The sequence below is a fragment of the Anser brachyrhynchus genome, assembly GCF_964034855.1.
Source record: "Anser brachyrhynchus genome assembly, chromosome: 4".
Lineage (NCBI taxonomy): Eukaryota > Metazoa > Chordata > Aves > Anseriformes > Anatidae > Anser > Anser brachyrhynchus.
This window is the reverse complement of record NC_137698.1, coordinates 70,927,443-70,950,543: the sequence shown is the minus strand read 5'-3', so window position 1 is coordinate 70,950,543 and position 23,101 is coordinate 70,927,443. Positions and strand designations below refer to the sequence as shown.

The 23,101-nt window shown below is 45.2% G+C and overlaps 2 long non-coding RNA genes across 2 annotated transcripts; both read right to left on the bottom strand.

The window, feature by feature from the left end:
* Positions 1-4,148: 4,148 nt before the first annotated feature.
* On the bottom strand, positions 4,149-10,616 carry LOC308195200. Its single transcript, XR_013951323.1, has 3 exons — positions 9,188-10,616; positions 8,600-8,668; positions 4,149-8,504 (listed from the first exon to the last, which is right to left on the bottom strand). It is a non-coding gene; the product is annotated as an uncharacterized lncRNA (long non-coding RNA).
* A 10,572-nt stretch (positions 10,617-21,188) lies between these two features.
* Positions 21,189-22,752, bottom strand: LOC308194961. The gene is made up of 2 exons (XR_013951107.1): positions 22,350-22,752; positions 21,189-22,240 (listed from the first exon to the last, which is right to left on the bottom strand). It is a non-coding gene; the product is annotated as an uncharacterized lncRNA (long non-coding RNA).
* Between the last annotated feature and the right edge of the window lie 349 nt (positions 22,753-23,101).

Genomic DNA, 23,101 nt, shown 5'->3' with positions numbered 1-23,101 from the left:
CATGTCTTTCTCTTTCCAAGTTGCTGAGTGGAAGGAGAGCTGTTGTTTGCTGTTCCCCATTAACACCACCACCAGCCTGGTCTTCACACATGGATTTTCTCATAGAAATCCAAGGCCTTGCATGAGCTGTAGGTGGATTTCTAAGACCCAGATTTCCCTGAGTGCATTTTCATCACTCATAAATAAAATTTTTCACAGGCCTATCTGTAAAACACTCTCTAAGAAGACTTGACATGGATGCCACGTATCTCCACAGCCTTGCTCCTGTCCCAGACTTTTTTTTTCTTGTAATCGGCTACAACGCCATTTGACTTGCATGCACAACTTTTCAGCCAAAACCTTAATCTGAACTCTGTGCTCTGTTTCTGAAGTTTCCCCCCTTTTCAACATATTGATTTTATTCTCTGATATGGAAAATGCAGTTAAACCTACATGTCTTGGCTCAATGGTCAACCAGAGATGATGAAATGAGGAAGAGTTTCAGGCAGTATTTAAATAGGATTTAAGAAAAGAGAGGATGAGCTGTGTGGATAGTCTAGGTCTTTCATGTATCCCACAGTCCAGGCTGCAAGGCACAGCTCCTCACAGTGTTATGAACGAATCTGATGAGCCTGAGACCAGGGGCTCTGCGGACTGGGGCAGGCTGAGCTCTGCTCTACTGTCCTGGTGTAAATGATGCCAGATTCAGGGATGGGATCTGCATTTCCAACTCTGACTCTCTTTGTAGCTAATGTGAAACCTATGGCAGAGGAAAGCATTTAGAGGAGGAAGAACTCTGATTTCTATCTGAGGTCACCTCTTGCATGCCTTAGCTTCACTGAATAAAGTGAGGTCCATGGGGTGAAATGCTTTGAGAAAAGAACCATATAAAGCTACATGTTTATGGCCATCTATCATCTTCTGCACCACATGCAGCATGCTGTGAGCAGTTTCATACCTGTACCCACCCTCCAAAGTGTGTTTCCTCATGGCTTTTTATGTTTTAGCAAAATGTCTGGTCAAATAGTGAGCGATGATTTCCTTCAATTGTTGCTGCCATCCTCCACCACCCTCAAAAATATTCATTCTAAAGGAAATTTAAAAAAGCTTTTGTTTGAGAATTCCCTCCCTCTAATTGAGCGCATTGTACAAAGATCAAAGCACTGTTTTCAGTGGGGCTTAGTAGGCAGGAGTTTTCTGAACAGACTCCAAGCTTTTGGTGTAGAGTGGGTCAAGATGACCTTTGCTTTCTCCCCCTTCTCACATTCATACATTAGGGAATGGCAATTCACATTAGCTGGCATGGCCTCTACTTAATTTTTAGATCAATTATTCTTATAGTTTTCAGACAGAGTGGGAGAGTAAACAGTGCTCCTAAATTGCACACATTTGAATCACAGAACTTTGCTCTAGAAGTGAGAACATACCTCTCAAAGGCTTTTTGATGGATACATTTCACCTCTACCAGCTTTCCACTCAAGGGACCTGAGTGGAGAGAAGTGGGTGGATGACTGAGCCCACAACAAGCAGCCATCTAAGAGGTCCAGATTTCACATGTGGCTGTCCCAGTTTCCTGAGGCAGTACTCCCAGAGGTGGGCAGAAGCAAATAATAGTTCATTTTGTATTCCTGAACACAGAACTCAAATGTTGAACTTTGACAAAAATATTCATTGCAAAAAGGAACATTGTGGAATAAAACCAAGTAAATTTTATACATTTTTATACAGGGAAATGTTACACAGTTTTGTAAAGGGAAAATCTCCCCACAGAGTGTCAGATACCAGTCTTGGTTTGATTGTTCCCTGAAACACTAAATCACTAAATAAGGAAAGGAGATATCTGCCTTAGTATGACTGGTTCCAAAGCTTTGTGTAGCTAATGACCTTTGGAAGGAGCCATTCATCACCTGTAGGAAGTCCTGCATATGGACAGGCCAATATGTTATCAGAGAAAAACAGTGGTGGGATGGCTTCAGAGAGACATCCTTGATGGGAAAGGGAAAGGAAAAAAAAAAAAAAAAAAGAGTTGAGGAAGATAATGTGAGGGTTTACTCATAAACAGATGCTTTTCTTCACTGCCAAAGTGTCAACCCTGCTAATGAGGGTTTAGAGAGTCTCTTGCCAAGTAACTAATATTACAGTGTGTGAAAAAGCTCAGGTTTTCTTAATGCATGCCTCTCGATCTGCAGCCAAAACCAGCTGAATGCTTCCTCATTTAATACTTGGTAAAATGTTTTATTTAAATGTACCATAATGTGCTCAGTGTTTCTATTACATTCAAATGCAATTTGGATGGTTTAAATCCTGAAAATACCGTCACTTTGGAGGTTTGTTCAAGCTACCCAATACATCATATTGCCCTCCGCTGCTATATTCGGGAGTATTTTGTGGAGAGACAGTAGTCTAAAACAGTATTCATATTACAGTAGTTTCCCAGTCTCCAACCATTTTTTTTCCCTAAATTTCAAAGTCTGCAACAATCCATCTGGAATTTTACATCCATGATCTTCTGGAAGAACAGGCCTTTCTTTCTGGAAAGTTTGAAGTAAAAATGGACAAAGCGCCTTTGAGACCTGGAGGTTCAACAAATGAGGTGTTTTCTCTCTTGGAAAAGTTGCCCAGTTTGTGTTTATTTTGGCTCATCTGATCGTGTATGGCTAGACCAGGGAGGATCAATGCGTTTCACCAGCTCTTAGTAATGTTGTTTAGAGACAAGGACAGGAGGCCTGGCCCAACAGGCGCAATTAACAAAATGGGCCAACATGCTTCAGTTTAAAGCTGAAAATCTTAACAAGGAAGATCACTGAGTTCAAGAAGCAACTAAATTAGATTTGCCTAATTGGATGAGGTTCCCCATATGGTACTCTATGGTGATTTAGAAAGGGGGAGGACTGTTAAACCCAAATTAAGCGCAACACAATTTTTCCACTGATTCACTTTGGCCTTCCTCCCTTGCAGAGCCATCTCCCAAGGCTGTGGGACCTGAAGTCCTGCTGGGCTGCAGCTCTTCCCCTGCTGCTGCCTCTCCCTCCCAGCAGAGCAGTCAACGTCCTGCCTCCGCTGCAGGTCCCCAGCTACACTCACGCCCACCTTGAGTTTCATTAACATTAAGCTTATTTTCTTCACCTCATGACTCATTGGGGGCAAGCTACTTTTGACTTTTTAGCAACTGTAAGTCATTTTCCTCACCCCCCAACCATCCATTTGTGACTATTTGTGCATAGCATATTTGGAAAGATTCAGCCTGGCTGAGGAAGTCCCTGGGCCACAAACTGTTGAATCCTGTTCTATGCTTACTCTTTTCTACACTCTTAGGCATCTGCTACTACTTGAGGCTCAGAAACAGGACAGTGGGTTAACAGGATCTTTGTACAATCATTCTCATGTTCTTGCACTCTTACAGTGCATCATTTGCTCTATCCTACATTAACTGTAGGTCTGAACAAGTGATAAGGCTGTATATTTTCAGGAAGGGTGTTTCTTCTTTTAGGTGGAGCACGGATCCATCTGTCTTTATAAGCTATCCTTTGTGTCTTATTCACAAAGGAAGTGAATTTGGGACTGTCTTCTCAGCAAAAAGTGTGACTGCAATTGCAATAGTTCAATCTAATCAGGCTGTTAACAACAGCACTGACAAGATGGTGACACTGTCTTTAGCAATGGCACCAAGAGTAATGGTCCCAGGAGAGTTCGTATGGGGTCCTTGCCACTACTGCAATTTACTCCATAATTTGGTGTAAAGTATCCTGCTTTCCCAAGCATGATGCCCAGTGTGAGCCCAAGCTAAAGGCATCTCAATGGCCAAAGATGTTCTACACTTCTATACACAAGTTTGTCTCTTGAGTGTAAACTTCACTCAGGCTACAGACACTGGAAAGACTGAATTCCTGCTGAAGCTGTACAGCTTCATTAGTACAGGACTGCAACATTTAGCCCTGAAGTTCGAAAAACACTCAATCCTTCATGACATCAAGATGTCTTTGAGCAGTCACAGGAGACTGAAGCAGCCCTTCACCCATTCTTTCCCCACTCTGACAATGGAGGGTTGGCAAAAGTCCTCCGTTTTGCCCTGCACAAACTATAAAAGACTAGCACAAAATGACACATGGCAAACGTCCCCTCCAGCTGAGGGACTACCAACATGTAATCATGAGAGATCTATATAACAATAGGAAAAAAAAGAATATATTTTTCTTTTCTAATGAAAAATATGTGTGTCTATACTAACAATATTTTCCTGACCTTGGCCAATTCGCTTCAGTAAATATCATGCAAAATGTCTCCTAGGAAGAATTCAGGACACTGAAGAGTTAGGGAACTGCCTAAGATGAGTTATATATAAAACAGCCTTCCCTCTGAATTAAAAGCCAAGGTGATGGAAGAGTATAGTTCCTGAATGTGACACTCCATGACCACAAGGCTGCCTGTGTTTGGTTGTACGCACACAAATGCCAGTGAATTAGTAAACCATTTATGAGGAGGTAAAAAAATCATTTAAGGTCCCGGATGGGAGTATAGATGGGAGACGAGTGATATAGTCAAGGCGTGCATCACTTGATCTGCAGCTTCTAGGCAATGCAACTGTTCTTTTCAATTTACCACATAAGCTGCCTGTATAAAGAAGTTATTTCTCTGCAGCACAAGGGTACTCACTGCCTCTGGAAAGTCTCAGTCACTTGGAAACAGAAGTGGCAAATGCTGGCTGTGCTAGCATAGTCATTTTTCCATCACCCATACTAAAAGTTGTTTTCTGTCTCCAATATCTTTTACATGAATGGTCTGATTTTGAAAATATATATATGTGTGTGTCTGTGTACGCAAAGGAACCCATTGAATCCAATAGCAAGAAAACATGCTTAATATAATCATTTGGGTGCTGTCATAACCTTGGTATTTTCGAGGTGTGTGAGCTGCCAGCTACATAGTTGAAAAACTGTATACAAAACCTTCAAAAACCTGAGATTACCTTAAAAAATCACAAGATGGCTGAAAAATTATCAACAGCTTTTTACTAATTTGAATTCTAATGATTAAAGCATCACGGTTCATATTTCTCAGAATCTTTTTTGCAACAACAGTTTGTATTTTTGCTTTCATGAAAGGTGAATTCTTGTGTAGTTGCCCATAGGAAAACAGTCATAAAAAATTCATAGAGGCTAGTAATTTCTCTTTAGTCAGATGCTTACCCAGATACGTGCAGACTAAAATGTTGTGGTCTCACTACAGGCCTTGCAATGTTCTGTTTTGCTAAAGGTCCATTGGCTAGAATAAAGAGATATGTATGAAAAAAAGTCAACTTTCGGTCAAAAATAAAAAAATTCTCTGCATTAACATTGCAGAGAGATACTCATATGTGTGAAGCTGAGAATTGAGAGGTGATTCAGATCTTGCATGCATGACTTTCATACCAAGATGTCAAAATTTATGAGCAAGTCCCTTGGAAATGAAGGTCTTTGGGTTGGGACATTAGCAGGACTCCAAAATGTTCAGCTGACCTGGGGAAAATCTGGTCTGCAGGTAGGTGCACAGGCAACACCCCTGCTTATACACATGCTCCTGTTACAGGTTTAGGTGTATAAACACAGGCCTGCCCATGCTTGTTAAAAAACCCTGAGTGTTAACAGCAGCAAGTACTAGGAGCACTGAGAATTATTTGGTTTCTATAGTTTTGAGCAAGGTTTTCCACCATGAAGCCGTCCCAAACCAGGGAGGCATCACAACCTGGATTCATCTCAGGCAGCTGTGAGGTTAACCTTAAAGCCAACGTTTAACAGCCATCACATGGAGAAATTTCCCAGCAGGACTGGGGCTGCAGCAAACTCTCTTTCCCACCAAAGGAAGGGTCCCCAAGCTCCAGCAGATGGGATTGAATCCCAAACAAAGCAGTCTGGACTCACACTGGTCCTCCCAAGCTAAAAGTTCATTGGGCCTCCTTCAAAGCCATCCTGCTCTTGAAGAGGAAGATCAAAGTCACACACTTCTGAGCCTCGCTGTTAGGAAGGTGGCTGTGAGAAGCTGAGTTTTGGCGCTTTCAGAGCATCCAGGGGCACCCAGACAAAATCACCTCTCACACACATATATATCACAGCTGAGTCCTGAGCCCAGGTCTTTAAAAAATATCTCACACTGTAAAAACAACAAGGAACAGAGGCAGCGTAGCATCCTTGGGCAGGATAGCTGAGGTTCTGTGACGTGTATTCAACAGTCACAACAAGTGCTTCACGATCTCTGACGTCTGTTTCGATTTACCACTCATATTAGTCACTGACCAGGATTAAAGCTGCAGCCTTTCACTTCCTCCACTCTAAGTGCCTGTTCCTTGATTTACGGTGCAGGTCACATCTGTCCCCATCATTCCCACCAGCACAGGACGGCTTAGGCACATGCACAAGTATTTGCAGGATGCAATAGGGTACCGAGCACTATGATTTGGGGAGTGTTTTCCTGTACCAGTGAGCACCTCATCACCTCAGCTGCAAACACAACCTGAAGCTCTTCTCTCATAATCACAGATTCATCAACCTGTATGGGGTCTGAATGTGTCTATATAGCCTAGCTCCAAAAGAAAAGTCCAGAACCAGGTTCCCAAGGCAGAAAGTTCAGTCCGTGCTTTCTGAAAGCCGTAGGACAAAGTGGATGAGTTTTCCTACGGAAGGTCAGACCTTTGCTCAGCTCCTACCTCTGCCCACAAGGACCTCAAACAAACTATCTGTTAGCTTAGATGGCAAATGGATGAATGATGGGCAGCCCCTCCACAGGGCAGAGTCTTGAGGTCGTGGCTTTTAATACAGCTGTGAACAGCGCATCGATTTTTACTCCAGGCTGCAGAAGTGCTGGGACTTGTTCTGTCTTTGAGCTGGTGCATTCGCACATTCCTCTGAGCTGCAGCGTGGCTTCGAAGCCTCTTCAAACGCAGGCTGGAGCTCCCCGCGTGGCCACAGGCCTGCCAGCATCAAGGCCAAATCCTGCTGCTGAGAAGGAATGCAGTCAACAGCCCTGCGATGGAGCAGCCTGAATCCATTTTCCCAGATTTTTATTCGCGGGATGTTTTTGTTTATCCAGCTCAACCATTTGCATTTGCTGCTTTGCTGTTTCATCTCACAAGAGCTTGCTAAGCAATTCTCCGGGGCTGTGAGCGTTGGCATGGCTCAGCCTTCCACCAGACAGTTGCTGGGACTTTTCTCCAGTTCTGCAGTGAGTCACTCCAGCACGCTCTCCTCCCCTCTTTTCTTTCTCCCTTGTGCGCAGAGACATTTGTGAGACACAAAAGGATAAAAGTCCTCCTGTGAACTGCTGGGTGAGTGCTGACACTTCTTGTCGCGCAACTGATAGGACTAAGTTTGTAAAAATAAAACTCCACAATAAAAAGCTCAGAAGACTGTTAAACTAGAGAAGAGCCTTTTGCTCAGCTGGAGGAGTCTTCTGGAAATCCCTCCCAAGGAACCGGGTTCACTCTATTTTCCTTCCGTTGAGCCAAATCATTTTTATTTTCATCAAAGCACGACTTCCAGAAAGGCATTCAGTGTTGATCTGGAAATGTCTTGCTTCCCCTCCATAGTTTGTGCTATGTGTTAATCAGCCTTGCTGTTTTAATTATTTTTTTGCATGCCTTGTGAATTTGACTGCCCTTAACTTCCAGGCTGAGCTTCTTCTTACTGGTTCTTGTTCTGCTGCAATCTGGCTGAATCTGAAAAGCCCTCGTAGTGCCCGGTATCTCTGGAATGTACTTGGACACTTAATCAAGGCAACTCATCCTTCAGTCTTCCTTTTATTGTCCTATTTATCTGAGGGTCAGAGGGAAATCAAGCACAGGGTGACTGCCCCAGGGAAATCGCAGGTACCTGGGGCTGTGTCCAGCTCTGGAGGGAAAAACCCAGCACATTGCAAGGTTCACTCATCATTCTTTTTTTTTTTTTTTTTTTTTCAATCCAGGAGATCCTGGGAACCACCCTGGTGAGGGCTCCTTTCTTCAGAAACTCCAGGATCCTCTGGGAACCTATCCCTGCCCTGAGAGCATGTGGGATGTGTTATGGAGAAACAAAGTGCCATGATGGCATGGCCTCTCAGTGACAGAGGGAGGACCATAATCCCAGCCCAGAATCCAAAGCACTCACCCAGGAACCTGTGTTTATTTGTTTTTCCTGGCTTCACTCCCCTGTACATGGCTGATCACCCTTCATCATTCACATTGGTACCTCTGGCCTCAAGGTCTGTTGCCTTCCACTTTTTGTCCTTTCTCTCTGCATCACAGACCACACATTCCTGGGAGAAAGACCATGGGCTCACTTCCTTTGCACAGCACCAGAGGCACATGGAGAAGTTGCGTTCCCAGCATAAGGTATGCTACTTGTCAGTGGGCACGGGCTTCAAATCCTTCTTTGGTGTATATTTCACACACATTTGGTTCTTGGCTTGTCCAGCAATGTTCTGTGTAAGCTGAAGTAAGGCTCTGTGCCTCAGTTTCCCCAACCACTGAGAGCACTTCAGGAAGGTTATTGGTGTTATCCATGGGGGTACACGCTCTCCTATTGGAAATGGGACCAGAGTAACGGTAAAAAAGTGTTCTTAGATCTAAGCAGTGTTACTCCGATAAAAAATTGCTTTGGTTGCCAGCAATTACCTTCTCTTAACTTCTTGTCCATGAGCTGAGGGCTTCCTCAAATTTCATAGGGAAAGAAATTCACCTTCCCTGCAGCGAAAAAAAAAGCATTTTTAACAGCAAACGCAGAAAGATCCCATTTTGCAGCCTATTGGCAACAGAATTTTGCACCCTTTCACTCTGAAATGGACCTAGGATTCCTTCCCTCAATTTTTCTTGTCTCAAAATCCAGGTTGGTTTGTTGAAATAAGAAGTAAACATAATGACTTTAATGGGATGAGCTTGCGGGGCTGTTGGCTGACTGAGGCCACCCAGCTAGAGTTCAGCATGAGACAGTCTGCACCTTATAAGGCCAAGAGATGAAGGCATTTAAAACAAAAAAATAAAGGATCTGAACATGTTATTTAAATCACGGTGCAGGCAATTTTTTTTTTATTATTCCTTTTTTTTCCCTTCTGGTTCATGACAAAACCTGAAATACGCAAGTGAATGTAACGTCTAACATTTGTTAAACCCAGACTGAAGGCCAGCCAGATAGCACTGAAAACAAACTGTGAATATTTTAAATGGAGTGAGATATACATGACAGAGTAAATAAAGGGCACATACCACATAAGAAAAATTGGACAAAGTTCAAATGCTATTCATCTTGGAGAAAGGCTTTTGAGCAGAGCGGTGCAGCTTGGAACACTTGCATGTGCATTATGGTCCATTATGGTCTGCCAACTTTTGGGGCATGGAGAATTGTCTTATTAAAATGAACAGAAAAAAAAAAGAGAGAGAGAGAGAGAGATTGGGAGGGACTGCACCCAGGTATTGCATGCTATTAGGTAATCATGACTCTGAAGAGCTAGGAAAGGAGAATAGGGTTTGTATTAGGCAATAGATGGAAGTGGTCCAACATGTCAAGAGTTCAGTGCTACTTCTAGGTCTTAAGTGCTAATAAAATAAGCTTCTAAACTGCTGAAGGCACATGTCCAGCCCCGAATGCTTTCCAGTTCCTTAACAGCTATTATTCTTATTGTCTGATATGGCATTTTTAGCTCTACTTACCAAGCACAGACATAGTCCCAAATCTTTCTTGTTTTGTCTTTCTTTGGGTGCTTTTTTAATTGACTCCACTTTGGAAATTGAAATTATTGAACAGCCATTCCTGTTGTGCATAATGCTACTTTTTCAATATTAAAAGCCTTTCTCACTCTGCTGTGAATTCAGTGGAAATCCCAGCTACGAGAAAAGACAACATATACAGTATATACAACATGGAAAAAAATTGGATTTAATTTACCTGTAAATCAGGACTTTGCTCTGTGCATGCAATAGGTCAAACTGTATGACCAGAGAGAAGTTGCTTAGAAGAAGAAAATGACCATGAACACAAGTGGAGAAGAATCTGAGAGCAATATTAGCCGTTTTAGAAATATTGGGACTGGGCTTGGAGCTGTCAGATGGAGGTGGTAGCTCCACACCACGCCGTCATTCCAAAACTTCCATTGGAAATTTTAAAGCTCTCAGTGTAGAGCTTTAAGTTGAAACAACCCATCTCAAGAAGTTTGCAGTGAATTTTGTTCCTGTGAGAGCTGGCGACGTACTGACAGATCAGCAAGTGACTTGACACATCTCTACACATGGACTCCTGCTCCTGAGCCATCCTCGCAGCCCCTTCCCCAAAACCTGCCTCGCCGGTCTTCTCCCTCTGCCAAAAACTGACAGCTCTTGGCAGCCTGGCTCAGTGTGGCTGTTGGTTTTAGTCACGTTGCTTAATTTCTGTTTTCACTTCATGTTCGTGTGTCTGTTGCCCATGAACTCTGCATTTTAATAGCAGTGCATCAAAACAGCTGTTTAGATGCACTTTGGTGTCTGAGCAGGGAAGGCTCATTTGTCATCTTCCACAATATCAGACATCTCTCGCCTGTTTGGCCATCTCTACAGGACCTGTTTGCAAGGGTGGAAGGCGACAATATTTCTCCAAAGAATCTTCTCTCTGTCGAATGACAGGGGTCTTTGTGCTACCTCATGGGAGTCCCTCTCACCCCACACTGCCCTTGGGATAAAAAAGCAGAGAAGCACACTGTTTAAACATGCATATAAAGCTCTGCTGCACAATAGATTAACTGCCATCGGCTTTCTATTTACTGTGAGGAAAAACAGTAGAGATTTTTAATTGATAATTCAGAAAGACACCCCACTGAATGGTGTTAATAATTACATCTGCCTATTCTGAGCTCTTCATCTACGCAGGGGTAATAGAGCCTTGTCCCTCAGGGACTGGAGCCCAGCTGAGAAGGCGGGACACCAAGCAAAGGAGTTGTAATTTGTATTTTGTCAACAAAAGCTGCTTAATCCTCCAGAAAGGCATCCTTCAGAGAGGCAAGCCTTTGTCCCAGGGTTTTCAGAGTGGAAGGGGGGAATGGGGAGGGAGGGCGAGAGGGAGAAAAGGGAATTACTGGCCACATGTAATTTATGGTTGAAAAGGCTCATTTATAGCTATCCCACCGTTGTATGCTTAGCCTGAGACCCTACTAGCTTCTCATTCTCTCATCAAGTTTGCCTTTTGTGGCTATACGAATGGTAATGATTTGAGGAGAGGTTGGTCATGGTTGTTAAGAGTCATCTAGTGTGATCAGAACTGAAGTCTCAAATTGATATTCATGTTTAAATACATTTCACCAGCATGAAATCTGGGATCCATGCAATAATCATCCAGGAGCAGGCAGCCATGATTCAGGAATATGCATATACGTATTTATTAGCCACGTTTCAGTTTGGTTTTAGTAATTTTCATATGACACGAAGGATCTTTAACATCTGTTAGAAACGATTAAGTGCATATGAAGAATAAATAAATAATAAAAAGAACAAAACTGGAGTCTCAGACCTAAAGACCTCTGAGTTATGATGATTCAAACACAAAAACAGGCTTTGCTTTGGGATCAGAAGAAACCAGAAGACACCCACCTCTTGGTATACACACGTATATATATGTTGTATCATCTGTTCACTGATGGGTGCTTAGCCAAGCTGTAGTTACTAACATGTCTTCCTTTGCAATCATCTCACTCTTATTTTGAGCACAAGCCAAACAAATGGCTACAGGATAAAGGCTAAAAGAGGAAGATCCTCCTTTTTCTTCAGTATGGGAAAGCAAAGAGCTTCGGAGAAAGGAAGTCCATATAGGCACGGGGCAGTAGTAAAGATAGCACACAGCAGGATTTGAATGCAAAGCACAGATTGGGCAGCAAAGTGTTTCTCACTTCCATTTCTCCGGGAGTTCAGAGCAACGTCTGCACAGGTTCTTTCCTTCCATATTGCCCTTCTTCTGTCCATCTTTCTAAATGAAACTGCACACACCATCACTTGTCTAGACTATGCCTTTTTTCTACTTTGGAATACAATTGTCACAGAAAGTCTAAGTAACACGAAGTCACCAGCCTAAGTTCAAGACTAGCTGATGATTTAGTTTGAGAGCTTCCATTCTCACTTTAAAGGAAGAACAAAAGTAGCAAGGGCATTTCTGGGATAGAAAGAAAATGTACTTTACAAAACCCATCAGTAAGTATTTCTGCGTCTGCCTAATTATTCATATGACATTGTTTCAGTGAACACATTCAACAAGAAACTCATGAGCCAGGCAGTTATTCTCCTCTCTGCAGTACACACCATGGATGATGTTTTTCATTTGAAGGCACTGTCTGGGAGAGCAATGAGAAAAAACAAGTGTTACGCCACTCTCATTGCACCACAGTCATTGAAACCCTTACCCTTAAAACCTCAGTGAGGTTGTGCCCAGCCTACAAATCTATAACATCGATGTCCTCATAGCCAACCAATCTATAAGCATGTTAGAGTGCTTTTTCATCTGCCTTTTTAACAAATAGAGAGTTGAAGGCCATTTCTGCATCTCTATACTCTTGTCAGGTTTTTCTCAAGTCTCAGTGCAGACCCAAGCTTGATAAATGCAGAGACAAATAATAGCATGTGCATATGGACAATGCACAAATCATTTCTGGAGTGAGTCCACTGAAGGCAAGCATCAAGTAAAGCAAGTAAAATCATTACCCAAGTAATGAATGTATCCCCTCTGCATTATCCTGGCTAATATTGGCAGTGTCTCTTTGGAGCAATCGGTTGTCATGCACCTGTAACCATGTTTTAACACAGCAGCTTCCTTGTCCAAGCCCTTCCAACCACCTTTGATCTTGCATCTGAACCTCGAGGGCCAGCTTATTACCTGGTTACTAACCTTGGGACTGAGTGACCTGTCCGGAGTTAACAAGTAAATCAGGGGAAAAAGGAGAATTGCAGGGGAAAAAAGGGAGGAAAAAAAAAAAAAAGAATTGCAGGGGAAAAGGAGAGCAAGGTGCAGCATGTGTTGAGCAGGGTGGATGCCTGGGACGCTTTTGGGTGGCTGAAGTGCATATGGTATTGGGTTACGGTAGAGTATCGACTGATATTGATGTGTGCTTGCGTTGATATGCTACAGACACAGTACCAGGGGTTACTTGTCTGTGTAGAGGCGTCACTCTTTGTTTAGTCCCTTCGGTTGTTTGGTAACTATTTGCTTTACCTTTCTTTGCCTTTATTATTAGTGAAGGGGGACCAGTACGTTGTTAATTGGTTAAAAAAAAAAAAAAAAAAGAGTTGGAAATGTACCTGAGAAACCAGAAAAACAGGATAGGAACAATATCTTGAGGAAACCATCCTGCTCTTACAAAGCCACGGGTGACCCAGTAGAGGTGCTGCTGAGATTGGGACCTAGACCTCCCCCCCAGACACTTGGCTTTTTATTGCTGTGTATTTTCCGGGTTTATAAGCAAAACCAGAAAGCTTCTTGTCTCTTATCTTTCGCAGGATGATGACCGAACGTCAGAGCCCTTAAAAACCAATTAGCCAAAAGCCTTTCACTCAGGCAGGAGCAGGATCAGCTTGACCAAAACACTGTGCTCTGCGCCTGCGTTTGTGAGGGGATGACTCCAAATAACACTTGGGTTCTAGTCACAAAACAAAAACAGCTAATGTTTCTGCTGAGCCAAGACTGTTTAAGGATTTCATAAGCAGCAGACCAGCTTCAGACGGAGGGACTGTGCCAGACTGGTGAATTCTCTTAAACACTTCAGTTTGCCTAAATCAGAAGGGGAAAAAAAGCCACTTTCAGCAAGGGACTTAAATAGCTCTGCTAATTTACCCCGTGTTCCTTAGGCAGTGTGCCGAAGGGAAGTCTTTTCCCATGTTTACAATTTTGGTCATGGGGAAGGTAGGAGGAAAAAGCCAAAATTCAGTTCATCCTTTCATAACTTACCAAACACTGCTCATTGCTAGCAGCTGGAGTGGTCCCTTACAGGATCTGGTCCCATCTAGCTTTTCTGGGATTCCCTACCTTTCAGGGAAGAAAGCATGTATTGTCCTGAAGAAAACAGGCTTAGGGCTATTCCCAGTTCTCCTATCTGCTTCCTGTATTATCCAGGAAAACCATTTCACTGCCACTACACATTTCATTATCAGTCCTTATCTCACTGGCTGAAATTTTCTCACTGCTTATTTCTGTTCCCTGAGAAATGATTTTCCCCAGAAGTCGCCTTTTCCCAACAAATTGCCAGCACTGTGACAATTTTCCATCTTTCCTCCTCCCACCCCGCCTCGTTACAAGATATTTTCACTGACAGATGAGGGTGGGACCAGCAGGCATCTCCCTGCAGTCAGTTCCCGTATCTCAGGACGTGCCATCCCTGCCAGAAACTGCCCAAGCACCATTCAGGCTATGCCCAGCCTTCCCTCCCTTGGCTCCTGCTGGAAGCCTGCTGCAGAGCCGTGCTGCTCAGGTGGCTGGAAAACATCTTCTAATTTCCTGACCGTGTTTATTAGTGACCAGCTTATACCCATTTGTTCTTGTGCCAGCCCTGCCTTTTGCGCTTTTCCCTCCTTCGTATTTACTTCCCTGATGTATTTATAGACAGCAATCATGCTCCCCTCATTTTGCTAGGCTTAACAAGCCAATCTCTTTTAGTCCCTTCTCATAAAACAGGCTTTCCAGGCCCTGATTATGCGACATCCTTGTTGCTTTTCTCTGCACCTGTTCTTGTTTGAATTCATCTCTTCTGATAAAGTCAAAACAGTTTAAAATCACCGAAACATCCTCCCGACTGAAGCACTGGGCTTGATTAGTTTTCAGCCAGAAACATTACAATAGGCTTGGATATTATATTATAAGAGCTATAAACAAAGGCAGCCATTTTTTTTTCAGATTCAGATATAATCTAATTAGTACTTGAAGGACCAAAATTCTTAATGAAGTGGCTATTCTGGCTACCCAGGAGACGTGTGGCTGTGATTGGCATGAAGCAGATGCTGGCTCTGCCTACGACATTGCTCCATTCACTGCTGGGGGAGAATCTATTTATTTAACTCTACCGGTTAACCTTTATTTTTTAAGGTTTGCTGTATCATCCATCAAACCGGGAGGATTGCTTTTCACAGGTGCAAATGAGTCATCACATGTTTTCCAGCTTGGAAAGCATTCAAAAAACTAGGAGCTAGAACTAAAAAAAAAAATAAAAAAAAAAATAAACGAGAGAAAGGGAAGAAACTACAGTCTCATGGCCCTCACTGGGGCAAGACACGGGGATGGTTTTTCTTCCACCGCAGGTTTTGTGCTGGTTTCTGAGATCCTTGTCAGCAAACGTCAGAGGCTCTAAAGCTGATCCCGACCCGCAATGAAACAGTTATCCCAGCCTTAAAGGCAGGATTAGCTCCCCGAAGTGGAGCAGAGAGCCCCTCTGCACTTTTTAACACCTCATGAAGAGATCTGGCTGCCAACAAAAGGAAAATCCTAATGTGTAAAAAATGCATAATAATAAGGACTTTGGCTGAGTGGAATTCCATCACGGATCAGATGAAATTGCCTTGTGCAAGTCGCTGAGGGCTTCATGCTATGCTAAATGACCTTTGTACCATGTAAAATGGGCACTGCTGCAGGATGCGGGAGAACCAGGGGCTGGGCTGCTCTTTTCTTTTCCCCCCCTATGGAGTTCAAGCTTGTCAAGAATACAACAAAAACGAGGGGGAGAAAGAGAGGGGAAGAAACGTCCCATTGAATTTTTCACGAATGATTTTTGTCAGAGGAGAAGGAACATCTGTGTTTATGAAGGGTCTGGTGGGGGGGTGACACAGAGAAAGCAGGATGTGACCAACCGGTCCTGGGTGCCCAAGAGCCATGTGCAATGCCTCACGTGAGTCGTAAAGAGCAACCTGTGCTGCAGTTTTTAAGGCTGTATCTGAAAATCACCCTGCCTTTGCCTGCCCAATGCTCCCTGCTGTGCACTTGCATAGGGGTAGATGATGCCCAGAGGGTTTGAGGCCGGAGTTTCAGAGGTCTGGGCAAGGTGCTGATGCTCAGCACTCTAAAAATCAAGCCTCAAAATTATGAAAAAATCCACAATCATCCCACTCGAGAGGGGCTGTTGAGTTTTTACGACCAGGCAGGACCACGTCCCTGCCCACACAGGACATAGTGCCATCACCCAGGGCTGTTCCTGGGTGCCTGCAGACCCTGGGAGCAGATTTTCTTTCCCTGTTTGTTTGTTTTTGCTGGGGTTTCCTCACCTTCCTTGGAGGCACCTGAGACTGGAAAGGGAAGGCAGGGAAGGATGTGTGGTCTGGTCCTCCTGGAGGTGTTAAATGACGATGGTCTGGGATCACCCACTTGGGGCTGCACTTGGCACCAGATTAGAGACCAGGAATGAGTGTCCCCCAGCTCAGACGGGCAGGAGCCATGGGGCTCTTTCCTTTCGTCTGCAGTAACGGCTGTAACCATTTTCATAAAGTCGAGGGGGAATTTTACTTAATGAATTTCCTCCTATTGCATGGCTGAGGACGCCTGGGAGTTCTCCTGCAACTTATAGCAAGGGTTTGGGTCTTTTACTGAAAGTTTGTTATGGGGAGCAGGGGAGATACCCATGGTATGTGGGCATAGCTACTGAAGGCATGTGGAATAGCTACTCAGTGGTGGCTTTGGGACTGAACATGTGTTGCAGAGCTGCCCGTGGTGGGGGAATTGGGCTCAGCATCAGGGCACTTACTGCCAAACCTGCCTCCATCCCATTTACCCCACTAAGGACCGGGACCAACGTGCTAGGATCTGCACAAGCCAAACCAGCATGCTGCTAACAAATAAATAGTACAGGATGATCCCTTAATAATAGGGAAAATAAATCGATGCCCAAAAGAGATGAGAGGAATCTAAAGACATTTCAACAATCGTATTATGAATGTCTACTGAAGCGGGGTATGGATGTCTGCTGTCATTCGCCCGGTGGCTTTTTATTTGATCTGGCTATGCATCAAGTTTCAATTTTCCGAAGAACTCACCATTCAAACCATGGTCAGATTTCAAAATAAATGTTTTTCACCAAAGCTCACCAGGTCAGCAGCCACTGAAAATTTGCCCAGAAGACTGATGAAGGGCTCTGGAAGAAGAAGCAGGACTGCTGCAGGCACAGAGCACCCAAAAATCAGCCCTTGATTTGCTGTCAAGACTTGTATTTCTGATGCTGCCTGCTGCTCCCAAATAATCCCACACTGCCCCACACCTACACAACCACATCTCCCGAAGGGTGAACAAGCCTGAACAGGCAGAGATGAGTATCAGCTCAATGGCATCAGATACCTGAACTGCTTCAGCCTCCTGACTGCTCTCCATGCCTCTCTGCAGCTCATTAGACAAAGATGCCCCTGAGTAGAGATAAAAAACTCTCACGGCACAAGCGGTGCTCCCGAAGGTCAAGTGGCACAAGAAAAAGCCAGCCAGAGAGGAGAAACGGAGCTGGACTCCTGGCTTCTCTTTCTGTGCACTCCACTGCCCTTTTGCATGACTCGAAGCTGTTTATTCACTCAGCCTCCAAATCTCTTTTCGCCTATCTGTGGAATTCATGCCGATCTGCCAGGAATTTTTCATGAGTTAATTTGGTTTGGGATGCTTGGAAGAGCTGCTACTGAAATGTGAAGGGGATTTTTTTAATATATATTTATATATATATATATTTATTTATTTATTATTAAACCTTGTTCCTCCCCCTGCCTCTCTCTCCCCATGCTGCCTGTGGCCAGAAGGTAGCTCTGCTCCTTACAGAGTGAGCAGTTCCACAAATCTCCCTTGAACTTTCCTCCTGAACGGCTGGTATCAGATTCTGTTAGAGATCTGATCCATCTGGAGATAACAGGAATAATTTATCCTTTAAAGCAGTTCATGTTCTTGCCCAGACATTCCCAGTGCTGAAGCAGGGAGGAGTCTCCCTCTTACAGGACAAGCAAGAAAAATTGCCCCAGTGCCTCTTTTCCTGGTGGTGTCAGAAACATTTGACCCCGGTGACATCTGATGTCCCTTCCCTAGCTGAGATGGCCGCTGAACAAACACAGGGAGCCCATGGACTGTCCTCACAACTCTTCCTTCCACGCTGGCATCCCTTTTGGAGTGATTTTGCTGTTGATGCACAGCTGAATATTTGGGCAAAGACTAAGGGGGGTGGAGGTCCCCTCTGCCCCAGCAGTGCTGCTCATGGTTGCACATCCATCAAATTCAACGTGGTAGCACCAGGGCAGCTGGGTAAGTCCCTCTACCTCTCTAATCCTGAAAAGAGATCCTGGTACCTCCTGGTGAGGCCCAGAGGACAGTTCCCTAGATCCACGGCTGGACCTCTATGCATTTTTTTTGTTGCACTGTGCCCCACGGAGCAGAGCCAGCAGTGCTCTTCCAGCCCTCATGGCCCCGCGGACACGGCACGTTCACCCGCACGGCGCCTTCCCCCCATAACAAGCAGTTCCCCACACAGCAACCCCTTTCTTCTTCAGTTCAAAGTGCCCTGGCACTTCATCTGGAAAATCCTTTAAATCTACATTACCTCTGCCTTATTTAATCTTTTCGGGAGCGCTGACATCCAGTGCATGAAAAAGAGATTTTGGGCTGAAAGGAAAGCTGCCCTCGATCACTTCTTGGGGCTAAGTTACAAACTGAATTGGAAACTGGAAGGTGAAAAGAATATGTTACCTTTTAAGTGTCACATTTTCCTCTGGAAAAAAAAAAAAGCCTTTTAACTGAGCTGTTGCAGAAGGCGTAGACATAGCATCAAGCCATGGCCTTAGATTTTGCGCTGTGCTTTGAATGCTCCTAAACAGGTGCCTTTGGAGTCTGTTTATTTTTTGATTATTTTCTTTCCTTTTTTTTTGTTTTTCTTTTCTTATTTTTTCCCAGAAAACAGGGCTACCAGGCACATACTCTCATTCAGAATTTGGAAATCCCTCAAACTGGGGTTAGGTTTATATATCTGTGCTGAAGCACCGACGTGCAAGTGCCTGTTGCTTATGGCACTTCATAGCACAGGGCAGATTCGTCCTCAGCATCAGCAGCATAGGAAGGGCCCTGGGCACACTGCAGATTTCAGAAGGAAAAGCAGAAGGGAATCTTCAGGCAGCACCAATGCAGCTGGATATCACAAGTCTCTATTTGTGATAGCAGAGGAGTGCAATCCGCAGCACCACTTGGGGCTCACTTGGTTTTAACTTGAGGTGTCACAGACTTTGCATGTCCCATTTGAAGGATGTGCAGGGATTTGTTGCACAAACTGATGGAAAAAGGGTTTGTAGGTGCCAGTGACAGGAGGTGAGCACAGGGGCAGAGACAGGATGGGGAGATGCAGAGACTCACTGTGCAATTCAAAAGAAGATGGAGGGAGAAGAAAGACTTGCTGGAAACAATGTTCCATGTCTGTTTCTTCCCTGTATATCTCATAAATACCATCATCTGCAAACTCTTTGCTGCCTCTTCAGCTACACCAGGATTGCCTGGCTGGTCTTGGGGTCACCAACCCCTGGGGAACCTCCTACTTGGTGACTGCCCACTGGTCTCCTTGCATGGGCAACCCTGTCCTCCCTTTTCTGAATTTGGGTTCTGGCAAACTTCTCTGTCTGCCCCCTTTTCCTCTTTTCGCTCAGGACGTTCAGCTTGGTTTTGACAGAACTTCACTTTAGTAGAAGTTTTGTCCAATTAAGAAAAAGAAAGCCATGATTTCCCTACAGAAAAGATAATCGCTGTTTTTTGTGAGTGAACAGACTGGAGGACCCTGATAAGAGCAGTGTAACGGAATAAAAATACTATTTATATATCAGACAGGCTGACAAATGCTGATTAAAATGTCTCCTTTCACAATCAAATGACAAATATAATATAAAGGCATATTTTCTTATCTGTTAAGGAGCTTTCATAGCAGCCTAGGCCAGAAACCCTGTGATATTGCACAGTATCCAGTAACAGGAGAGCTCTTTACAGAAACAGGCACAAGCTACACAATATCTTGGCTCATTCTTTCCCTCTGACAGGGACTTAAGAGGTCCTATCATCGCTATTATATGCTTGGGCATCTAGTGCTGTTGGGCATGGACTTCGGTGTCCTTAGTTCAGTGTCCTTACTTCAGTGTTGTGTCCTTACAGGGAAGCCCTGTCCTGGCGCACCAGTTGAAGGTTTGTTGGTCTTCCTTGGGAGTCTGGCGAGCTCCTGTGCATGCCCCCTCTGGGTGCAGTGAGCCTACTGACTAGCAAAACCAAATACAAACAACCAGGAGCAAACTGCATTGTATTTACACAACACAGCTGATGGGCGTGTGACGTGGGGGCAAGGCAAGCCCCAGGTCAGGCTGCCGAAGACTTCCCCATGGGTATCAGGTGGAGCTCACCCTGCCCACGGCTCAGTGATGCTTCATCTTGTTCCCGTCCCCTCTGCTAACCCAGAGGGGTTGGGAAGCCCTGGTTCAGACAGCTCTGACTCAGCAGTCCTCCCAGCCTCCTCCTGGAGCAGGAGTGGAGAGCAAGCCCACACCAGCCCCAAAATGATGGTGTGTGCTCCCCCACGGCAGCTGCATGAGGAGGTGTGCATGGGGAACTGGAACCACGTCTCTAGAGGCTCATCATCCTTTCCATCACTCTCCTTGCATACAGAGGACAAGCACAGGAGGTCCTACTCACACCTACCCCACACCTACAGCACCCAGGGGTACAGTACAGGTGGCAGGAGACCAAGACCAAGAGGACAATGGCACAAAAAGATGGTGACAAAGCAGGGAGCTCAGCTTGCATCCCTGGGAATGAATCCCAGTTCACCCCCCTGGGAAGGAGACCGCCCATAAGTAAAGCGCTCTCACTGAGCACCCATTTTGCCAGTGCTTAAGCACGCCCAGATCTGCCATTGCTCCTCACCACCATCAGTGTCTGCCTCTCCCAGGGCACCCCAAATGTGCAGCTTGTACCTGGGGCTGCCCGAGGCAGGACAGGCTTGTCTCCCACACCGGGCAGACAGGTGAGCGCTGCTGGTACCGCAGCTCCTCCGGGGGAAGGACTGCCTGATTTATCTCCAGCCAAATCCTCCCTGATGTAAATTGTAGGAGCTCTCTTGGCAGGGAGACCCATCCCTTATATAAGCTGAAATATTGCCCTGTGAGATTTGGCCACGGCTGCCAGATTGCTGAGCTGTCTGTCTTCGGTGAGGGCCCCAGGAGAGGAGGGAACGGTTGTGTTTGGACCACTTTTGTCTGCAAGGTAAATATTATTGAGCATTCTGGATGGAGATGCCTCCGCTCTGCTGTGCTAAGACACTAGGAATTCAATTTGACCCTGTAAATGACTTTCACAGTTAAATGTTTGGTCTGGGTTGGATTTTTTGGGGAGAGTGGAGTTTATATGCTCGTGCACGCACACACAAATATTATTTTTTTTTAAGAAAAATCGAAAATGTCACAGCACTGTGTATGTGGAAAATAGTTTTTCAGAAGATGTAATCCCATACCCCTTCTGTCCTTCCTCCCCTCCTTCCCACACACCCCCCCCCAGCAACCCAGTCCCCACCAGAGCCAGCAGACTGGCTGGGGTTTGAAGTGTTCCTTACACGGCGGCAGGTTTCAGAAGAGAGCAAAGCCGGTGCTCTTCGGTTTGAGTTTTGGTCTGTCCCCAGGCAGTGCACTGTGGCTGCTGATGCTCCCCAGTCCACTGCTGGCCACTGGCGCCAGGGGAACTGGTGCAGATGCTCGTGGGGGACATGCAGCAGCTCCATCTGACCTCAGAGACCTGCTGGACTGGTGCTTTGCTCGCCCCCGATGGTCCTGCCACCACATCCACCCAGGCAGGTGCCAGCCAAGTTTCTTCAGCAGCATTTTGGAAGCCACTGAGCTCGCATGGAGGTGAGCAGAGAGGGGCTGAGGCTGTGGAAGTGGGCTATCTCCAGGCTACCTACCCTGGATTTTGGCTCCTATTCTATTTTATGGCACAGCTGGTTGGAAAGATCAGTGCCAAAATTGATGGCAAAGTGCTTTTCAAGCTGTTGCTGTGCTCACAGCGCTGGGGCTCAAAGCTGTGCTCATGAAGAAGGAGCAGAAGAGGCAGGTCTGGTCTTCTGGACATGGTGACAACTCAAAGCCCCATGCAGCAGCCACAGAGGATGATGATTGTCCCAGCTCTGTGAGGAGGACCATTCCCTTTCCATCCTTGACCTCCTGATCCCTTTCAGGAAGACCTGTCGCAGCATGTCCTGCCTGTCCCTTCTTAAAATCACCGTGCTTTGAGCCTGGCTCAGCTTTGCTGTTTCTGCAGCACCAGGAGAACAGCTGGGATGCGCTTTTCTCTGCCTGTAAGGGCAGTGAGGAAGCACATTGTTGACTGTGCTCTCACTGCCTTCCTCAAGGACTCTACTCATTGCAGACCCCATTTTCACCAGGCAGCAGAGAAGATCCTCACCTGAACCCCCGACCAAAAAAGCAAACCAGGGATTTGAAGCCTGAGATGCTGAATGGGGTAAACCCCAACTTTACAGTAAAGCAGCCCCCCGGCCACTACTGTCTTATTTCTCAAGGGCTGGGGTCCATTGTTAGAGAACAATGCAGCATTTTTATAAAAGAGGAGAGCACAGTTAATAAGTTCACTAACTGAGAAAAACACAGCCTTTTAATATCTCTCTTTGTGACTCATAGTGTGAGAGCCAGCTGTTACTACTGGAGTGAAATTCCTTGCTGATTAGTCTTTTAAAGGGCTTCCCAGATAATTAAATAATGATTTCTCTCCCCATTCATTCCAAGTGACAGGAGAGCCTGGCAAACCCACTAAGCATGGAAGGGCAGCATGTTTTCCCAAGCCTTATAGGAGCTTAGCTATTCTGTGGCTAATCCGGTGCTTAAGCCCAGCCGTGAGTCCCCGCACCAAGCAGGAGGCTGCCCTGCCTTCCCGGTGCTCCACGGGTGCCTTGGGTTTTGCTGCCGAGACTCCAAAACAAGGCTGGAGACCAGAACCCTGTTTTCACGTGCAAAAATATTACAGGAGGGATGGCCTGACCTGGGCAGGCAAATAAAGATAGGTTTTTTGCCTAAGCCTGTGAAGGAACCAAGCCTCTCCTGGGGTTTGCATGAGCTCAGCAATGTTGAGGATGAATCCACCTCTCTTTGTCCTACCCAGAGTGTGTTCGGGGTCACTACTGGAACAAACCAGTGACTGAA